This window comes from Stigmatopora nigra, chromosome 1 (assembly GCF_051989575.1).
Source record: "Stigmatopora nigra isolate UIUO_SnigA chromosome 1, RoL_Snig_1.1, whole genome shotgun sequence".
Classification (NCBI taxonomy): Eukaryota; Metazoa; Chordata; class Actinopteri; order Syngnathiformes; family Syngnathidae; genus Stigmatopora; species Stigmatopora nigra.
The window spans coordinates 16,952,739-16,971,118 of NC_135508.1; the positions used below are offsets into that span (position 1 = coordinate 16,952,739).

Here is an 18,380-nt window from a genome sequence, read left to right on the forward strand (position 1 = left end):
AATTTGAATTTAATTCCCAATATTTTTTATTTATTTTTTTATTTATTTATCCCCCTCCCCCTGTATACAGTACATTATATAGAATACGAGTAGAGAGAGAGAGAGAGAGTGAGATTCATGTTATAACAAAAAAAAACTAAAATATGTTGTCTCAATGTAATATTTGTATTTTTTTTTTTTTAATTCCCAAAAAAATCCCCGAAGCTCTGAGTCCGCAGTGGCTGAACCGCGAAATAGCGAGGGAACACTGTAGTGACTTAAAAAAGTGCCTTACAGAACACATCATATGGCATGTAGCACATTTGCATTGAAACAAACAGTAGATTACCTCTGGTCATTTACGGTGTTTGTGTGTGAGAACTATGACATTTTGTGGCCCTGGGAATTGAAAATACTCAAGAGGGGTAAAATTCCTAGTTTGGAGATTGAAGCACCTACTGACAAAACAATGTTTTTTTTTTATATATATATATATATATATATATATATATATATATATATATATATATATATACGGTTTTGTCTCTATCACATCGAAACACACCTACACACATGAGCCATAATTGTCTTGAGTGCACACGTTCACTGCAGAGGTGTATTAACTGCTAATGCCTGCTTCTGAGAATCCTGCAAAACATGCAAGCTCACTCTACCCACAATTTTGATTAAATCAGCTAATTTAGTTCTGCTGTTGGCAAACAGGAAACAGACTTGACAAGAAAGATGCATTCTTATAATTTAAAACATGTATGTAATGCTATACTGAATAGATTTTTTTATGAATACAACCACAACCTTTTAAAATTTCAGACCATTTATCAACCAATTGTTTTTACTTAAAAAAAAAGATGATCTCGGTATTCGGATGAAATGAGCAGCAAACACTCAGTTGAGGTAATTGCTAGACTGTTTGTAACAGATATCTGCTTGTTCATCTGATTTTGTGGAGATAAGTTAAAATTGACGATCAACATCATTCATCCGTCCCCACTTAGGTCATTTAAAGATGAAACAATGTGAAAAGTACTACAGCATATCTTTCACTTCATAGCCATTGTCTGATACTCATAATTTGTTTATCAACATGTGGAAGAATTTTATTGTTGCTTCTTTATGATTATTTTACCCGTATACAGCCTACAATGGAAACATTTTGGACACCTTAGATCTACAGATGCTAATGTGGTAATGAATGTACAGACAAAGATGAGTACTTGTGTTGGAGGAAAGATGCTTCAGAAAACAGATTGATACATCTGATATTAGAATTTAAATTTGATCCAATTGGAACCAGACTGTCCACTTACTGATTGTATTTTAGACCTTCTAACAATGAATATAAACAAATATAGCTGTGCTGCTTCCTGCAAATGGAGAGCTGCTAAGTGGCCATTCACACATAAAAAATGTGCCCACTTCACACATTCACCTCTCACACCGACTTAACATTAGTGTTAATTATTATCACTATGTCATATTTTTTACTAGTAAGACATACTTTAAATGACATGAGCAATAGAGACCCAGTTCTGCTTTATCTAGATAGGTCTTCAAGGACAGACTTCATGGTAGCCATGCCGACTGGCCAGAACTACATCAGGTCGATGGTCGGTCAGATAGGGGGAGCACAAAACTGCTACCAGATTGTCACGAGTGACAGAGAGAAAGAGAAAGAGAGGGGGTGATTGACCTAAGAAATTGACTTTCATCCTCTGCTTTCAAATATTTTGCAGAAAATGGAATTTTAGGTGGATGAGTCTTCATCCGTGACGATCTGCACCCTGTGGTGTCAGTGGGGTGCCTGCTCAAAGGCAGTGCTCACAGAAATGAGAACACAATGAGATATTACATAGTCTAGTAAAGCATGCAAGGGCAATAATAAAAGTAAAATAAAATAAAATCGCTCTCAACTGTATTTTAATGTTTTTATAGTTAGATTTGTTTTTTTTCAATTTATACTTTCAATTCATCTCAAAATTTACATTTGAATTCCCAATTTATATCTTGCTGTTGCAAAAAAAAAAAAAACAACATTCTTTTTCAACCACTGATTTCATTTTTAATCCACTCCGAATTGTATCATCTTCATTTCTTTCTTCTTTATTACTTTTATGCTTCCTGAGTCAGAGGTCAAATGCACAATCTAGAACCAGAAGGCAGATGTGAAAACCCCTACCCTGGTTGTTTTGTGATTTAAAATATATATATATAAACAAAGAAAAAAAAACTTTACTTCACCTTTCCATCCGACCTGCAAAAAACCCTTTTGCGTTGATTTCTCTCTTTCCTGTTTCTTTCTTTGCATACTTTCTATATTTTCTTCCAACATATAAAAGCAGTCTGTTGAGTAGTTTTCTATTCTCTAAGGTACAAATGCACAAAAAGAGAAAACAACAACAACAAAACAACTGTAACTCTTTAAAACAAACCAATTTCATTGGAAAATGAGCCACTAGGGATTTGGTGTCTAATGGTCACACGAAGCTTGTCAGTCAAAACTAGCATATTTCAACTGGAAAGTAGAGTTTTCAATTATACTAATGAAAATGTGCTTCAAAATAGTTAGACTGTTTCACTTTTTTTCTGTAAAAGAAGGAACTAGGCACATAGTTTGCATGAGTTAAAACTCCAAGAGAGCAGAAAATCTTTTATGGAACAAAGACAAAGGACATGAGCAGTCGTGGGTGCAGAACACTTTGGGGAGCTCCGACTCATCTTTGACTATGTCGGTAACTGCCTTCTACAAAAATGACAGTAGAATATGTGCCGCTTGATGTGAAAGAAAAAATCCCGATAAAAAACTCTGTACTGTGCTAAGTTGACAAATGAGATGGAGGCATTCTCAGGGAGTTTAAAATAAATAGTTGGATATTTGGAGGTCAATTTAATTGAAGGAGTTACCTTGCTCTTGCTCATCGGGTGTTCCGATTGGAGGGATGAAAAATGTTTGAATATTTAGTATGTGTAAGTGAAATTAGCACAAAAAAATGGAAAACAAATGAATTCCGTGTTCACTTGGCACATTTGAATAGCACTTTCAATTTATCATACACAAAAAACTAAATCTCATTGGTTTAAAGTGTTGGCTTTCCCTGGAGAAACAGCGTTGAGAAATTACATTTCCCTCTTTATATCCACTATCCCCCTGCTTACTTGCTCCTCTCTCCAGGGGCCCATGCTCGCTTTCTTTGCTTTTATTATATTCATAAATGCAAATGTGTTTTCTTTCATAATTGCTACAGGAGTGTCTAAATTTGGACAGGTGTATGGTGGGGAAGTTTCAAAGGTGGAGCACTAGCTATCAATTGGAGGAAGCCATCTTTAGGGAAGTCGTCAAAGGGTAGCAGCGGGGTAATCAATCGCTCTAGTACATTACTCTGCCTGCCCCTCCTTCGCTTATGAACAGTGAGAGAAGTGTTAATGTTATTGTACGGCATCAATCACATGCGAAGAGACGGGCAGAGGAGAGTTTTGGCACCTCAACCAAAAACCGCACAAAGACATCCATAAGGACATTCCTGACACATCTTACATTTACATTTGTAATTGTACTACACTTTGATACTATACAAACCATTTGCTTGAATAATTTGCGTTTATACTACAGGTGCCCCAAATAAAAAATGAGTAAATACTGTATGGCTAATGTAGAAGTGATTTAACTAAAATCATAGTTGAAATTGGTTACTATATGCAACTGTGATCGGCTAGCCACCAATTCAGTCATTCTGTCATTCTGTCCCATAGGCAGCTGGGATAGGCTCCAGCACCCCCACGACCCTAATGAGGATAACGTGGTTCAGAAAACTATTGTCTAACCTGAATTTGAAAATTAGCTTTTTTACTAAACTGTAATAGAACATGTGCACATCAGGTTTCTCTCAATTAGTTTCATGCTAATGAGATTTCATATGGTGAAAACTATGCTTTATTGTGAATAGATAGCAACCTAATGTTGTGCTAACTGGTCAAATATATATATAATAATTATATAATAAAATAAAAATAATTCCAATGTTAGTACTTTTCCAAGGAAAATGGCCTTGAATGGGTTTATTTAGCAAAATTAAGACAGCAATCATTTTTGCAAGACACAAATCATGCTCAGGGTTAACTCGCTATAACTCAGCTTTCTTTCAAGTTTCTACAAGTCTTCTACTAACTCAGCAGTACAAATACAGTGGATAGTTCTGACCTAAATAAACATTTAGGTCTAGCTGGCCGTAGGCTACTAAAGAAGGGTGTAGAACAACTTTTTCAGTAGAAAAACATCACAGTTCCAATTTCCCTTCCTGGAATTTATGAAAGGACACTACCACTGAATGAATATACGTCAAGTTTACTTTGGAGAATTGTGCTGCCATGTCGGCGGACGAACTGTATGTTATTCACAGCACCCTTAGGTATTTTCATCAGAATGAAATTGAACCGTGAGCCGCCTGATGGTGTCGACTTCACTCACCTGACTTCGATACTGAGTGCGAATTGTCATCTGTGTGCCCTCGGCTGACTGGCAACCAGTTAAGGGTGTAGTCTGCCTTTTCCCAAATTGAGCTGAGATAGGTTCCAGTAACCCCTGCAATGTTTACGAGGATGTGCGGTACAGAAGATAAACAAATTAATGCAATTGAACCTTAACCCTTGTCTCTGTTAGAACACTACCGCACCCCAAAATATGGGACTGTTCCATGTAATGTGTCAATCCCCTGCCACCTTTTGCCAACAATCAGTTTACCTGTGGTTGTCTTGATAAATTAGATACAACTGTATTGGAAAACAGGAAGAAATAACAATGAATAACATTTGAAGGAGGAAACAGAAAACCAACAATTACTTGTTTGTCATAGAGATGGTTCAGACTAGGTGTTGAAGGGGAAAAGTCAGATGCAGCTTAGATTTGTGTTATCCCACAAAAACAGATCAACAGAGAGATTTGGAGAACGATATGGTACGGAGGACATGGGCGTGTGTTGTCTGATTGGTTGAGGAAGGAGAGTACAGCGAGTTGGCTGTGTGCTCAAAGACAAGAGAACAAACCCCTCAAAGTCATCCGGCTAATCCATCCCGACAACACTGAAGCCTCATCATATCGACGCCTCCCTCAGCTGTACACACAAACACACTTTTCATTCCTTCCCTGACAGGACGCTGCCAGCCCCCACCCACCTCATCTTCCTTCCTCCATCCCAGATTCTACCTCCACTCTGATGGACCGATGAAAGAAAAAGCGAGGCAGAAGTTCAGAAGAAAAGATGGGATGGGAAGATCATCTGAGACTTAGATTGCCATGATGTACACTCACCAAAGGCCACCATACTTTTTGCCCTTAGGATCTGACCATTGGCACATCCATGATGACTTCACTTATTGACCACAGCATAACACAAATTATAAAGGGTTCTTTTTTCAATTGATCTACCCTATATCCCCACTCATCTCAGTCTGTGTCTGACTCTGCCTACAAAGATGAGGTCAACAAACTGTCTTCGTGGTGTTTGGTGAACAATCTCACACTAAACACCATGAAAAAGGAAGAAATAATCCTGGACTTTTGCAAACGCTGATTATTGGGCAAGAAGAACTGATCATCATTCATTTGCAGGGTATGGGCGTACAGTTATTCAACCATGTTTTCCCCCTCTGTCTTCTAGGTGTCCATCTACTATATATTTCCACCTCAAGCTTGCCAGCTGAAAGCGTCAGTATCAACCTAGTAGCTGTCTGTTTGCTGTTATTTCTCCAGAGGCAGAGGAGGTCATGTGTGATTATGGAAAGTTCTTAATGTATTGTATGAAGACTCTTGTTTTTGACCTGCTCAATGTGCCTTAAGATGATTTATGTAGCGATTTGGTACAAATACAGTAAAAAATTTTTTTTTGACTTTTATTAGAATATAGGGGTCGCCTGATGGTATGGTGTGGTGGTTAACTCACCTGACTTTGGTGTGAACGAGCATGGGCTCAATTCCCACTGGTGGCGGAATGATTGTGAGTGTGAATAATCATTTGTCTCTCTGAGTGCCCTACAGCTGACTGGTGACCAGTCAAGGGTATAGTCTGCCTTTTGCCCGAAGTCAGCTGAGCTAGGCTCCAGGAACCCTTATGAGGTTGCATGGCACGTAAGATGAATGAATGAAATACAAGAGAAAATTCCCCAAAATGTGCAGAACAGAAAAAAAACTGAACAGGAAAAGTAGGGGGTTGAGAACAAAAATGTATACATCAAGGAAGGAGAGAAGTTCTAGAATGCTTGAAAGCCACGGCAAGAGATGGAGAACAGTATAATTCTAAAGGTGAAATGGGGTGAATGAGGGACGGTAGTGCTTGCTCGGTTGCCAATGCCATGAGCTCCACAGTAGTAAATTTCTCTCCATTTCATGGCCGTCAGCCGGGACCAGTAAAACGCTGCAGCTTGTGCCGAGAAATCAGACCCCAAGGGGGCTGAGGTGAGCCTGAAGGACGAGCTGTCCCTCACTTACACAAACACAGCACACACACACATGCACACACAGACACACGCACACATAAACTTGCTCTTTTTCCTGGGTGACATACACTCTCTCTCCTTCTGCTCTCTTACTTGTAGCCAATTTTTGCTCTTTTCCCATTGCAAACACAGCCACACTCATGTGCCATCTTTTACCATTAGTCTGGAGCCCTGGTATTCTCACAGTCAATGGCATGGATGTATCACAGGGGCCTTTGGTGTGTGATCATGGACCAGGGTCTCAATGCACCTCTCATTATTTGTTAGGCTCTCTTCCAGAGAGGGGGAGAGTACATTTACTTCAATGTGTATCTATTCATCCATCATACAAAGTAAAAAAGGATAAGAGAGCCAAAACTATATTAAGGCTTTTGGGATTGTGAGTGTATCACCCATGAAGAGACTAAAAATGTGGGGATCCGAAGGCTTATCCATCAAAACCGACTCCCATGGCATGGACTATGACAGATTAAATACACTTCCACTGGCTGTCACAAACCTGCTATGTTCTTCGGCCGTCAGTCGGTCTGCACACATGTGCTGTTAAAACACCAGAGTGGGCCAAAGACAAGTCATTCCATTCCAAGGGAGATCTGTCATATCCGCATTTGCACTAGAGTGGCGACAGTACAGTTGGTCAGATATTCTTGTCAGGCAGTTGGGTTGTCACATGTGACCTGAGATGTTGTGAAAGGAGCCACAGGATCATTTCAGGGATATAGAAATATTTTACTGCATTCAGGATCTTTCAGTCAGTAGGGTATACAGCAAAGTATATTGGTCACAAATTTGTTCATCTAGCATTGAGTGTTCTTTAAAATGCATTTCATGTTTTAAGCAAGCAGAGAATTCTACACTTATTTTCCTGTTCAATTTTCTGAACAGAATCACACATACTTTGGATATATTTCATCTTAGTGTATGAATTGTTGAAGAAAACTCTAAATGGATGAAGTCATTTGATTTATAAACAGAGAAAAAAAGCATTCTCTGAAACAACTCTTTCAAAGCACACTGGTAATTCCTTACCTTTTTTTCTGGAAAAAATAACTTCTGATGAAAAGGCTTCAACCCTTAAATTCAACTTCTGTGTGGAGTTGGAGGTTCTCCCCGTGCCTGCGTGGGTTTTTCCAAGTACTACATTTTACTCCCACATCTACACAAAAGATGAATGAAAGAATGAATATTAACACATTCTGTTACTTCCAATTGACACTTGGTGTTACGTTTTGCCTCGGCTGGAAGTGCTGGTGCACAACTTAAGATTTTAATCAAGAATTTAACTATAAAATAACATCACAAATAATAAAAAAATAATTTAGAAAATACAAACAACTAGGGAGGAATAAAAATGGGGGAGATGCACAACGACGAAAGGCAAACATATAGTGCCATGCGCACAAATACGGAGTTTAAATACACAGACAGGGGGTTGATGACAAAAACCACCAACTTTGTCACACAAAGGAACGACAGCCAGAAAAGACACAGCAGGAGAAACTCATAAAAAATCACGCAGAGTTGCAGTGGTCTCTAAATATGTTATATCGTCAAAACCTTAAGACTGGAGAGAACGAAAACATAGATTTGCTCCCTCAAAAATGCCGTCTCCAACTCTTACACACCTGTTGCCACTAGCACGTGCAATTTGTTAGAATATGTGAACATACCATAGAGCAGGGCTAGCCAATTCCGGTCCTCAAGAGCCCAAATCCAGTTTGTTTTTCATATATCCCTCCACCAACACACCTGAATGAAATAATCAGGATTGGTATGAAGCTTCTGGACAGCTTGCTGATAAGTTGATAATTTGATTAAGGTGTGGAAGAGGATAGAGATATGGAAAACAGACTGAATTGTGGCTATGGAGGACCGGACTTGGCCACCCCTGCCATAGAGCACGTGTTATTTTTTGTTAAAAAAACCCAAACTGTTTTGTTGTCCTTTTTAAACAACTCCACGGAAAGATACACAGTGGTCAATTGTCCTACAGGGGGTAGTGGTCCAACTCAGGATGTGTGTATGTGAGCACACTAGGAGATAAGACAGAGGCCCAGATGGTCAGGGGGGAGAGTGACAAGTGGCTGTCAGGGGGATTCAGACAGCCTGGCCCTCTGCTGCTCTCTTGCACATGCGTGCACGCGCACACAAAAGCAAAAGCACTAAAGGGGAACACTGGCGGTGGTAACGGGTTGGGATGGCAACAGATGCCAATTTCTCTTTCTTTGTTTGCATCAGTGCCACTTGGCATCCCATTGTTGCTCCTTGCATAAACAATTCCCTCCATGTATGACTGAAAAGTTTTCTTAAAAAATGTCTAAATGACAACTTGTTTGACACTAAGCTGCACATTATACTATTTCTTTAGAGTTGCGTGTTGTAAACTTAAGAAAAACAGTACAGTAAGTTGATTGAATTACTGGTGGCCCTTCAGAGTCCTTCCAAGTTGTTCCCAGTGTATTTACGTTGGCGTATTTTAATGGCTTAATAATTTATTTTCCTTATATACTTTTTTTACAGACATATAGGGACCAGTGTATTTGAAAAAAAATAGTCCACAATTGAGCACTCAATTAAAAGGTCTCTTAATGAACAATTGGATGATGATACCTGGAAAAAGTACCAGGAAACGTCTTTTTATTTGCGGTAGTCTCTGGTTGTGTCCACTCACACATTCCAGACACATAACTAGTCCCACCCATGAGTGACAGCCTCAAACGCGTGCACTCGCAGAGCCGCTATGCACACACGCAGACCCACACATAGAGCATAACTCTCTATCCATCACATTTACATTTCAAACTGCCTGTGCTCCCTCCAACGCATCCATTATTTAGCAGCCTCTGGCCAAAGAGGGGAGCGCCATGCACACACTTGCCAGGTAGCATACCCACTCAGCACACTGTAGCTATGGGATATATGTACATGGATATTTTTAACTTCATTTAAAGCTTTACCTTTGAAACGTGTAACTGCACAAGTGTCCTTTGCAATAAAGGGTCAACATTTGTTTTGATGTCGAAAAAGTGAAGACAATTCCTTCAATGGACTGATTAATCAACACCTCACTTCACACTGTTTAATTATTAACTGTGAGTCGGGCCTCTCATCCACATTAGTGACCTCTTACCTCTGACTTAACAAATGTTCTTCTGGATGAATAGGCTGAAATTCACACAGGCAACACTCAGAAAGTTGTAGAAAGTCTCAGAAGAGTGAAAGCCGTTGCAACTATAAGGTCGCAAGGGTATGCTATATTTTCTGTATTTTCACCTTTTGAAGCTGCACTATATTTCGTTTAAAGAAACAAATACTAACAATAGTCACTGAAGTGCTTTGAAACAGACTCCCCCAGCCTGTAAAATATAATATAAACTTGGGCATTCTAGGCAGTACTTTTGAAATCTGCTCAAGTATGTGTTTTAATAATAAAAGTACAAAATAAAACTCACCTTTGGCACAGCATTTTGAGTCTCTCTGAAATTGAATGATTTTGTCTAGCTCCCAATGAGACTTCAAGGCCTGTCAACAAGTATTTTGGCCCAATCATCTGAGTAAACTGTCTCAGATTTGAAGAGTGCCTACTGTAGACTGCAAATTTCACTGATGTTCAGTATGATTTATAGGTTAGGGATGTTCAGAATAAGCAGACTTTTGTTGCAAACCATTTTTGGTGATTTCAACCATGTTTCAAGTATTTTCATTTTCTGTTCTAGGAACTGGAAGTAGCTGAAATGTTCACTTCTCGTCATTTTATCTCTTGGATTAGAGAGTAAATATTCCTGGATAAATAGACATTAACCTCTTTAGGTAACCTGAACTGCCAACTGACTATGCTAGGCCTGAATTAGACCTCCGGGTGCTGCAGAGACTTATGGAAGGGCACACAGGTCATAGTAAACTAAGCAATTATCTTGCATTTCTGCTTCAAAATGTCTGGACTTATTGAGAAAAAAATAAAAGATTTGCTATCCACTCAATATTTTCTGATAAAAATGCCTAGAAAGTTAAACCTTTTCCATTGATGACGTCATGAGTGTGAAAGAACAGGGAGGGGGTGGTTTGGAACTATCAGATAATAAATAAGCATTTCAAAGCGGGACTGTGGAACACTCTGGCTTAAATTGGGAAGAGTCCAAACACTATACAGTGATGGTCTCTATCGACTAATCAGTATCACTTAGCAAGTGATTGTGAAATGGGTGCATTGGCTGCTCAAGTAAACTTGGCTTGGAAGTCATTTGTTAAAGTATGCCAGAAGAAAAAAATAATTGTACATAATTTTGATGTCAGCCATTTACAATCCCCAAAAATTTGGCCTTTTTCAACCAGGAAGGTATTCTGGCCACACCCGTTCTCGCAATTTTTGCTGGAAATACTGACACAGTCCACTCAGATCCATTTACGATTCTGAGCATGCAACATGTGTGGGCCATACGCTCGTTTGGGGATGTGTGTTTGGCACAGCTACAGTCAACCGCTCGCTTGCTCAACACCTGTGTGTTTGAATGTGAGTGTCCAAATTAGAAGCTCGTGGGCACCTGGTCGTCTTGAAATGAACACAGCTGGGGTGTGAAAATGCAAAGGAACAGTGTGTGCGTTGCACTTTGGATCGTCAGTAGGCTTGCGCATGATTTCACAATGTGGCGCACTTCGCGTCGCTTATCAGTCATCTTCGACAGTTAGTTATAGTAATAACAACGAAAGAGATTTTTATATTTCTTCATTTTTATGGAACATCACCAAGCAAAAATATGATCTTCTCTACTGGATTGAAACATTTTGGTGTTAAAATGAGATATCATTTAATTGAATTAAAATGTGTACAATGGGCACAGTAAGAAAGTGGTAAGCATGTCAGGAAAGTAGTGAGCATGTCCACCTCACAATTGTGAGATCAAGAGTCCAGTCCCTGATGTATTATGGTGAGTTTGCATGTTCTCCCTGTGTATTTGTGGATTTTCTCTGCATGCTTTGACTTCATTCCAAATTTAGTAATAAGATCCATCATTAATATTCAGAAAACTTTGATGAATTTGTTTCAGGCCTGGCATGTCAAGTCTTTTGGAAGGATGTGTCTGATCATTTTAAAATATTTTATCTTATTGAAATACCATACATTTTAAAAGGCGATATAAGATTCATTTGCCATCCTGATTGGATTTCAAATCTTTGTTTGGTTTTTGAAATCTGGTGAAAAGCACAATAAGGATAATTTGAGCCTTATTTTGGTGGAATGGTTATCGTGTTTCAAAAAAAGCTAGATACTTTGTACTGTAAAAATTGGGAAGTTGTTATCATTTATTTACAGATGTGTTTTGGATAATACAGTAAATAAATGACACGTTTTTCTGAATTACATGAAATCAAATAAGATGTGAAAAGATCTTTTACAGCAAAATAATGTTTTTTTTGGGAATATGGCATACTCACACATTGGATGTTCTCTTTTGATAATTGGGACTTGGGTTATTACATTTGTTTACTAGAATCTATGACCCGTAACCAGTGCTTTGTTAGATTTATTGAGTCGTATTTCATTAAAGATGTGTGAACTGGAATGAGTCAAAACATAAAGTAAACTTTCCCAATGAAGTTGACACTAACGTCTGCAGGTGAGATAATGCCTCCTTTCAAACATAATCCCATTTCCTGGAATCTGCATCGCGTGATGAAAATCCACTTGATGTCCTCAACTCTCCGAGCTTTTATCATTTTAGTCAACAAGGCCGCGCGGCTGAAGGCTGTTTACCGAGCACTGCCTCCCTCCTTTCTGTCACGTTGTTCTACGACTGGAGGGTAGCACACAATCAAAGCTCGCCGAACATGCGTCATCCTTTGAGGGGTCTTTGAAATCCACCCCTTTACCGCGCACAGAAGCGCATCATGGCGCATTAGACAGTTTGAGGAATAAATATTTGACGGCCGGCAATATCACAAGACACAGAGAAAGCTTGGAGCGTGCAGCTGTGAGAGAAGCAACCCCCCAACAATCACAGCCCATAAATGCACTCCCACCCAACCCCAACCCCACCCTTGCAGCTCTCCATCCTGCCCGCTTGGCTCCGGCAGACAGAGGGCTGGTTTAAAGCTCAATTGTGCATTTTGCAGATAAAGTAGCAAAACTACTAGAGGCGGTGTTGTGAGTTGTTGTTGCTAGGGCAACGCTGCTACGGAGACCCGCTCCTCCATTACTACTTAATTTAGTCTCCCTAATTGGATTTTTTTTCACAATCTGTAGCCATGATGTTATGCTGAAGTGAAAAAAGTTAGGGTGGGGGGACAGTTTGAGGGCAAATGGGGGCGAGTTTCTTGGAAAACCCTCTGGTTTGGAGGGAAAATAAAACATCTCACAAAGTAAATGGAAACAAACTGCTCAAAAGTCTTCATGCTGTTGGTTGTGCTAATTCGTTTTGCTTCAAGAACAACAAACTCAAATCTATCAGAGCTCTTAGAGCGTGTGAAGGAACATTGTTTTTCATTGATAACCAACAGATAATGTTTTGGAAGGGCAGCAATGGCAAGGTTTATTTATTTATTTTATCCATAGAAACGTCCTTACGAAGTGCCACAGGCTGTGGATCGGGGGTTGTCATCTTGAGATGATTTTGAAATGATTGATAATAGTTGAGCCTCTGACTTCTAGCACCAAAGTGGACACAAGTTACAACATGGTCCAAATTATCCAGCACGTTTCCGGTCCACTACACCAATCTCGCAGACATACAGTATAACTGGACTTCTAAAGATAGAAGGTATTTTGAAGGTACTGACTTGATGTGCAATAAGACCCCTGAAGCAGTGGGATGTCCCTTGGTAGAGCAATGACCTTCTGAAGGGACTATTTGAATTTGGATCAGCACCAAAAAGCATACATTCAAAGGTAACCATCTTATACATGAGCACAAAGATAGATATTTCAGTATAATAATAATTTTTGACCACTCCACAAAAATATTGAGAAATTTCGAATCATTCATTGACAACACTGCATTTAATCCTATGTGTGTAGGTGAATATTAAAGGGTTGTCATAATGCATGTGTGTGTGTGTGTGTGTGTGTGTGTGTGCATCCTTGTTTGATCAGGATGGTATCGAATGGATGTGTTGAGAGGGGAGGCCGGTTGTTTGACCCCTGTCACTTACTCCGACCTGTCCTTTGTCCTTCCTCACCCTGGAACGCCCCCAACCCCACCAACCCTGTCCCTTCTAACCTACCAACAAAGGGACCTTTTGGGTAAAGGAGGGGGCATTGGTGAGGTGGTGTGGGGGTGCTCTTTTATGACTTCTATGCCATACCCCCCTACTATTGGATTTTTAGGCCCATTCGTTCCTCGCCCGTCTTCGGGAGTCAGGGGCCACCATTTATATCGTTCCCTGGGAATTAAGGCGTCGTGGCCCCTTTTGTTGTGAGGTGGGCTGGGGGCAGTGGTGGCTGGGGTAAGGGGTGAGGTTTGCAGGGGAGGGCCACCTTTTGTCCCAGTCAGTGGAGAGGGCTTTAGTTCCCACAGAATGGGGGTGAGTAGGCCTGAAATTATGAAGGCAATGTTAACAGAGATGTTACAAAAATACACACTTATAAAAGGCTGATTATTTGCAATCTTCAGATACTGTAATAGGGAAAAAAAACTAATTTTAATCGAGTCTGACACCTGCCAACTTGGATATATGCCAAATTTTCATTTTAGGCAATAAGACAACAAAAATCCATGTTGGCCCTGAAAGTCCCCACTTGCGTTCTATTCTCATCTCATTTTTGGAACTGCTTTATCCTCATTAGGATCACGGGGGTGCTGGAGCCGATCCCAGCTGACTTCGGGCCTGTGGTGGGGGACACCATAAATTGGTGGCCAGCCAATCGCAGAGCACAAGGAGACAAACAGCCTTTCACACCGACACTTACACCTAGGGGCAATTTAGTGTCTCCAATCAGCCTACCATGCATGTCATTGGAAAGCGGGAGGAAACTGGATCGCCCAGAAAAAAACCCACGCAGGCCCAGGGAGAGCACGTTAACTCCACACAGGTGGACCGACATGGATTTGAACCCAGGTTCCTCACTGTGAGGCCTACGTGCTGACCACTCATAGGACACGAGTTGTTATTCATTCTTGCACCAGTTGTAAATTACATTACTATTTTTCATCTTGACTTGGAATTGTTAGAGTGTTTAATGTGTGTTAAAGGGAAAAAGAAGACATTTATGGCATACAAAGTTATTTGTCTATCAACGTGCCATCCAATCATATCAGAACAAAAGCAAGAATGAAATGATTTCTTTGAGAGAGCTTCTGAAAAACCTCCAAAACCTCTGTGGAGGTTGAAAACCTTTCTTGCCTCATCATTTTTATTCATTCAATGAAAAAGCCGGTCAGTTTTGTCGCTTCACTTTTGAGCCCGGAATCAAAAGCTTGCATTTTTCCTTCCCGGTTTCACCATTACTGTAAGAAGGTGAGGCCAATTCGCAACACAATTGTTGTAGATTGGCATTGTAACGTTTGTGTGTGAAAGGCCCCTAAAGGACAATTGCAGCCATTTCCACTTTCCCTTAATCACCTCCTTTTTATGATAAGTATGTAACTGACTGGAGAGGTGATGTTACATTGTAATGAAGTCAGCTAGTTAATAATGTAATCTTAAACTCAGGCATAATTATGATATCTTAGTCACAGAGGGATGTTCAGTAATTCAATCACTGGCCCCTGCGATACTGTACAACAAAGAAGGGAACATTATCTTGTCTGTTTTAGCATGGAAATGAATCACTCACTCAACACACCGCAGTTTGAGGTTGAGGTTATTTGACAATACAGACTGAGGTATCCGTGAGGAATGTTTTACCCAAAAGAGTTTCACACCTCCAGAGAGATGGTACATATGTGTTTATTTTTTTAATACAAGGTACCTGGTGCTGAGAATACCCACATACTTTGGGACGGGAGTTTATGCTATCATGATTGTTATTAATTTTTGTCCTTTTAATGTTCACACAGGATTCAGGCCAAAGTTGATCAGTTTTGAAAGGTATAAAATGCTCCCCAATGAAATTCATATTTTTATTCCGTTGTGTTCTTTTCTGTGTGGCATTTTTATTAATATTTAGGACAATACATATTTTTTATTTAATTTTTTTTCTACTAAAAAATATCTTTTTTTCCAAAGCTACCAAAACACAAAAAAGAAATGATTGAACCTGAGCTGGATCTGCAAAAAACAAATACCTGAATGCTACAATGCTATAATGTATTACCTTTTATTTGAAACAAAATTATGGATTAAACATTCATTTGAACATGGAATAATTTTATATTAAAAAAGTGAATATTTTTACCTGTGTTAAAACTGACCTGGAACATACCATGAATGCATAAGCTTAAACAATATGAATCATACTGCTGGTTTATTTAACGTTTACTTTTTTCATATTCAGAAGATAGAAATTTTCATTGCAGAATTGAATGAAAGGTTCTCTGCTTGAATACTACCGCCTAGCATTTGTTGGATCAGCATTCACACACACACACACACACACACACACACACACACACACACACACACACACACACACACACACACACACACACACACACACATGCTAAAACCAATTTGTCATTTATTTTGAGGAAAGTGATTTCTGTAGAGACATGCTTGCTGGCTGTGATGTGGCAGGCAAAAGGGGAGAAATTTGATTTGCGAAGGGGGAACTTCATTTTGCCGGTCTTCCTGGGCCTCACAGGAATGGAGAGAATCTGTGTGGAAATCCATGCTGGCATGCTGAATCAGCAGCGGATTTTCTTGCTCTTGTTGAAGAAAAGACCTAAACCTCAGCCTAACTGACCATTCTCCATCCTGGTCCAACAGACTTAAATAGAATCACACAAGTAAGAACATCGGGATCAAATGGGCAGCTGTCTAAAATGGAGGTAAACAACAAAGCGGCTGCCTACACTAGGCGCCCTTTGACCTCCCTAAACCTGACACACACACACACACACACACATAGACTGAGGCAGCCGAAGCAGAGATGAAATGGATGAGAGTCGGCAGAGGGGCCAGATGCAAGGGCGCATTCTGGAGAAGTGGACGCGGTAGGGTGAATGGGAGACGGTTTTCCAATTTGTTGCGGATTGGAGTAGAAAAGATGAGGTTTGGATGGAGTTGAGAGGTTCTAGGGGTCGTAACCACCCCTTCACCCCAAATGGCCTCTTTGCACGCCATAAAAGTAAATATACTTTCATGTTCTGCTGTCAGCGCACTAACAAGAATATACCTTCGCCCTGAGTATCGATGCGTAAAGCTTGTGGATTGCCATGGCGGTGAGTAACAGGCCCGATAAATTTGACTCCCATTTTCTACTATGACAGCAAACAGTTATCCTTCTGTCACCGTCTGATCACATGGACAGAGCAGCATCGGGCAAGTGCGATCGACTTCATGCACCTAGTGTACCAAGAGGCTGACGGTGCTGCTGATGAAATGTTTATTACATGACATGACTTCCCTAGAGTATTAGGGGACTACACAAAAGATTGGAATACATGAATATTATCTTTCAGATCAATATTAAAAAACAATAATAATAATAAAAACCTTAGGGTTCCCCAAGCATTGGAATTTCTCAGCAGTAGCTTAATCAAGTGAATAGGTCATCTCATCTCATTTTCTCAGCCACTTTACCCTCACTATAGTCGCGGGGGGCAGGTGGTGCTTGAGCCTATCCCAGCTGACTTTGGGCCAGAGGCGGGGGACACTCTGAATTGGTGGCCAGCCAATCGCAGAAGTGAATGGCTGTGAGAGTTAATAGATTTCAATGTTTACAACCACAATTTCTTTTCCACCTAAGCATGAACAAAATCCACACATTTTACGCTCATACATAATCACAGCAAATTGCCAACAGGTTGGATTAAACTCAAGATCTTAATACTATTATTATTTTTTCAATTAACTGTTGCCAAACATGTACAAGATATAATATATAAAAATATACCCAAAAGACTTGGATTAGATTTAGATTTCTGCTTTCTATCAAGTGAATTTTGAAGAAGGTCATTTTGAATCACAATATAAATTCCTTTTTTATTATGTGCAAAAAACAACAACAATGTATCCTTCTTTTGGAGTTCTGTGCGCGTTATCTCGGAAGCTTTCCTCTGTAAACATCACAACATTTTCAGACAATTCTGTATTTTAAAATGGAGTAGGAAATATTTGGCATGAGGCCGATCTAAATAGCCATAACAGTTTGATTACGATTCAGTTCAGTTTGGAAGCGGTGACATTTGATACGCTGTAGATGGCATACAAATTGATACCACATCGAAAAACAAGATTGTTGTTATCAAGACAACGCATTTCTATACAGGTAAAAGGCAATTCATTGTTTCTTCATGCCCCTATAAAAGATAACTCTAGGGGATTTGCATAGTATTAAAAAAAAAGCGGCCAGAAAACTTAAGAATACGTTCGATCATTCTTGGTCAATACCAAAAGTGACAGAATAAAAAACTGTATTCTGACTAGATCCAGCGTAATGCTGACAGGTCGAGGGCAATTGTTTTGGTCTGCATATTGCCACTTTTAAACATGACAGGTAAATAAAGCACCATTTAACATGATTATGTAATAAGTGCAAAGTTTGAATGTGTCGGCAATGTTTATGGCATGCGAATGAATGTCTTGAATATAATGGCCCCAAGAGGATGCAGAGCTATGTTAGCAAGTCAAGCATGCCGTCAGGCTGGCCTGTTTCAAAATAAAAGCCCAAAAAATCCTGCGTAAAATGAAGGTAACAGGCTACTTGTGTTTTAAAAATGAAGTGAAACCGCAAAAAACTCATTCATTGTTTCATGATACCCAAATGCAGAGCTTGCCAATCTATGCATTGCTGTATT

At 39.7% G+C, this 18,380-nt stretch overlaps 1 long non-coding RNA gene across 2 annotated transcripts; it reads right to left on the minus strand.

The window, feature by feature from the left end:
* Nucleotides 1-723: 723 nt before the first annotated feature.
* LOC144200694 (uncharacterized) lies at nt 724-12,488 on the minus strand. Of its 2 annotated transcripts, XR_013327174.1 has the most exons (6): nt 12,094-12,488; nt 7,516-7,642; nt 6,986-7,163; nt 4,463-4,576; nt 2,239-2,362; nt 724-2,143 (listed from the first exon to the last, which is right to left on the minus strand). It is a non-coding gene; the product is annotated as an uncharacterized LOC144200694 (long non-coding RNA). The 2 variants fall into 2 exon arrangements; XR_013327176.1 differs by lacking the exon at nt 4,463-4,576.
* Between the last annotated feature and the right edge of the window lie 5,892 nt (nt 12,489-18,380).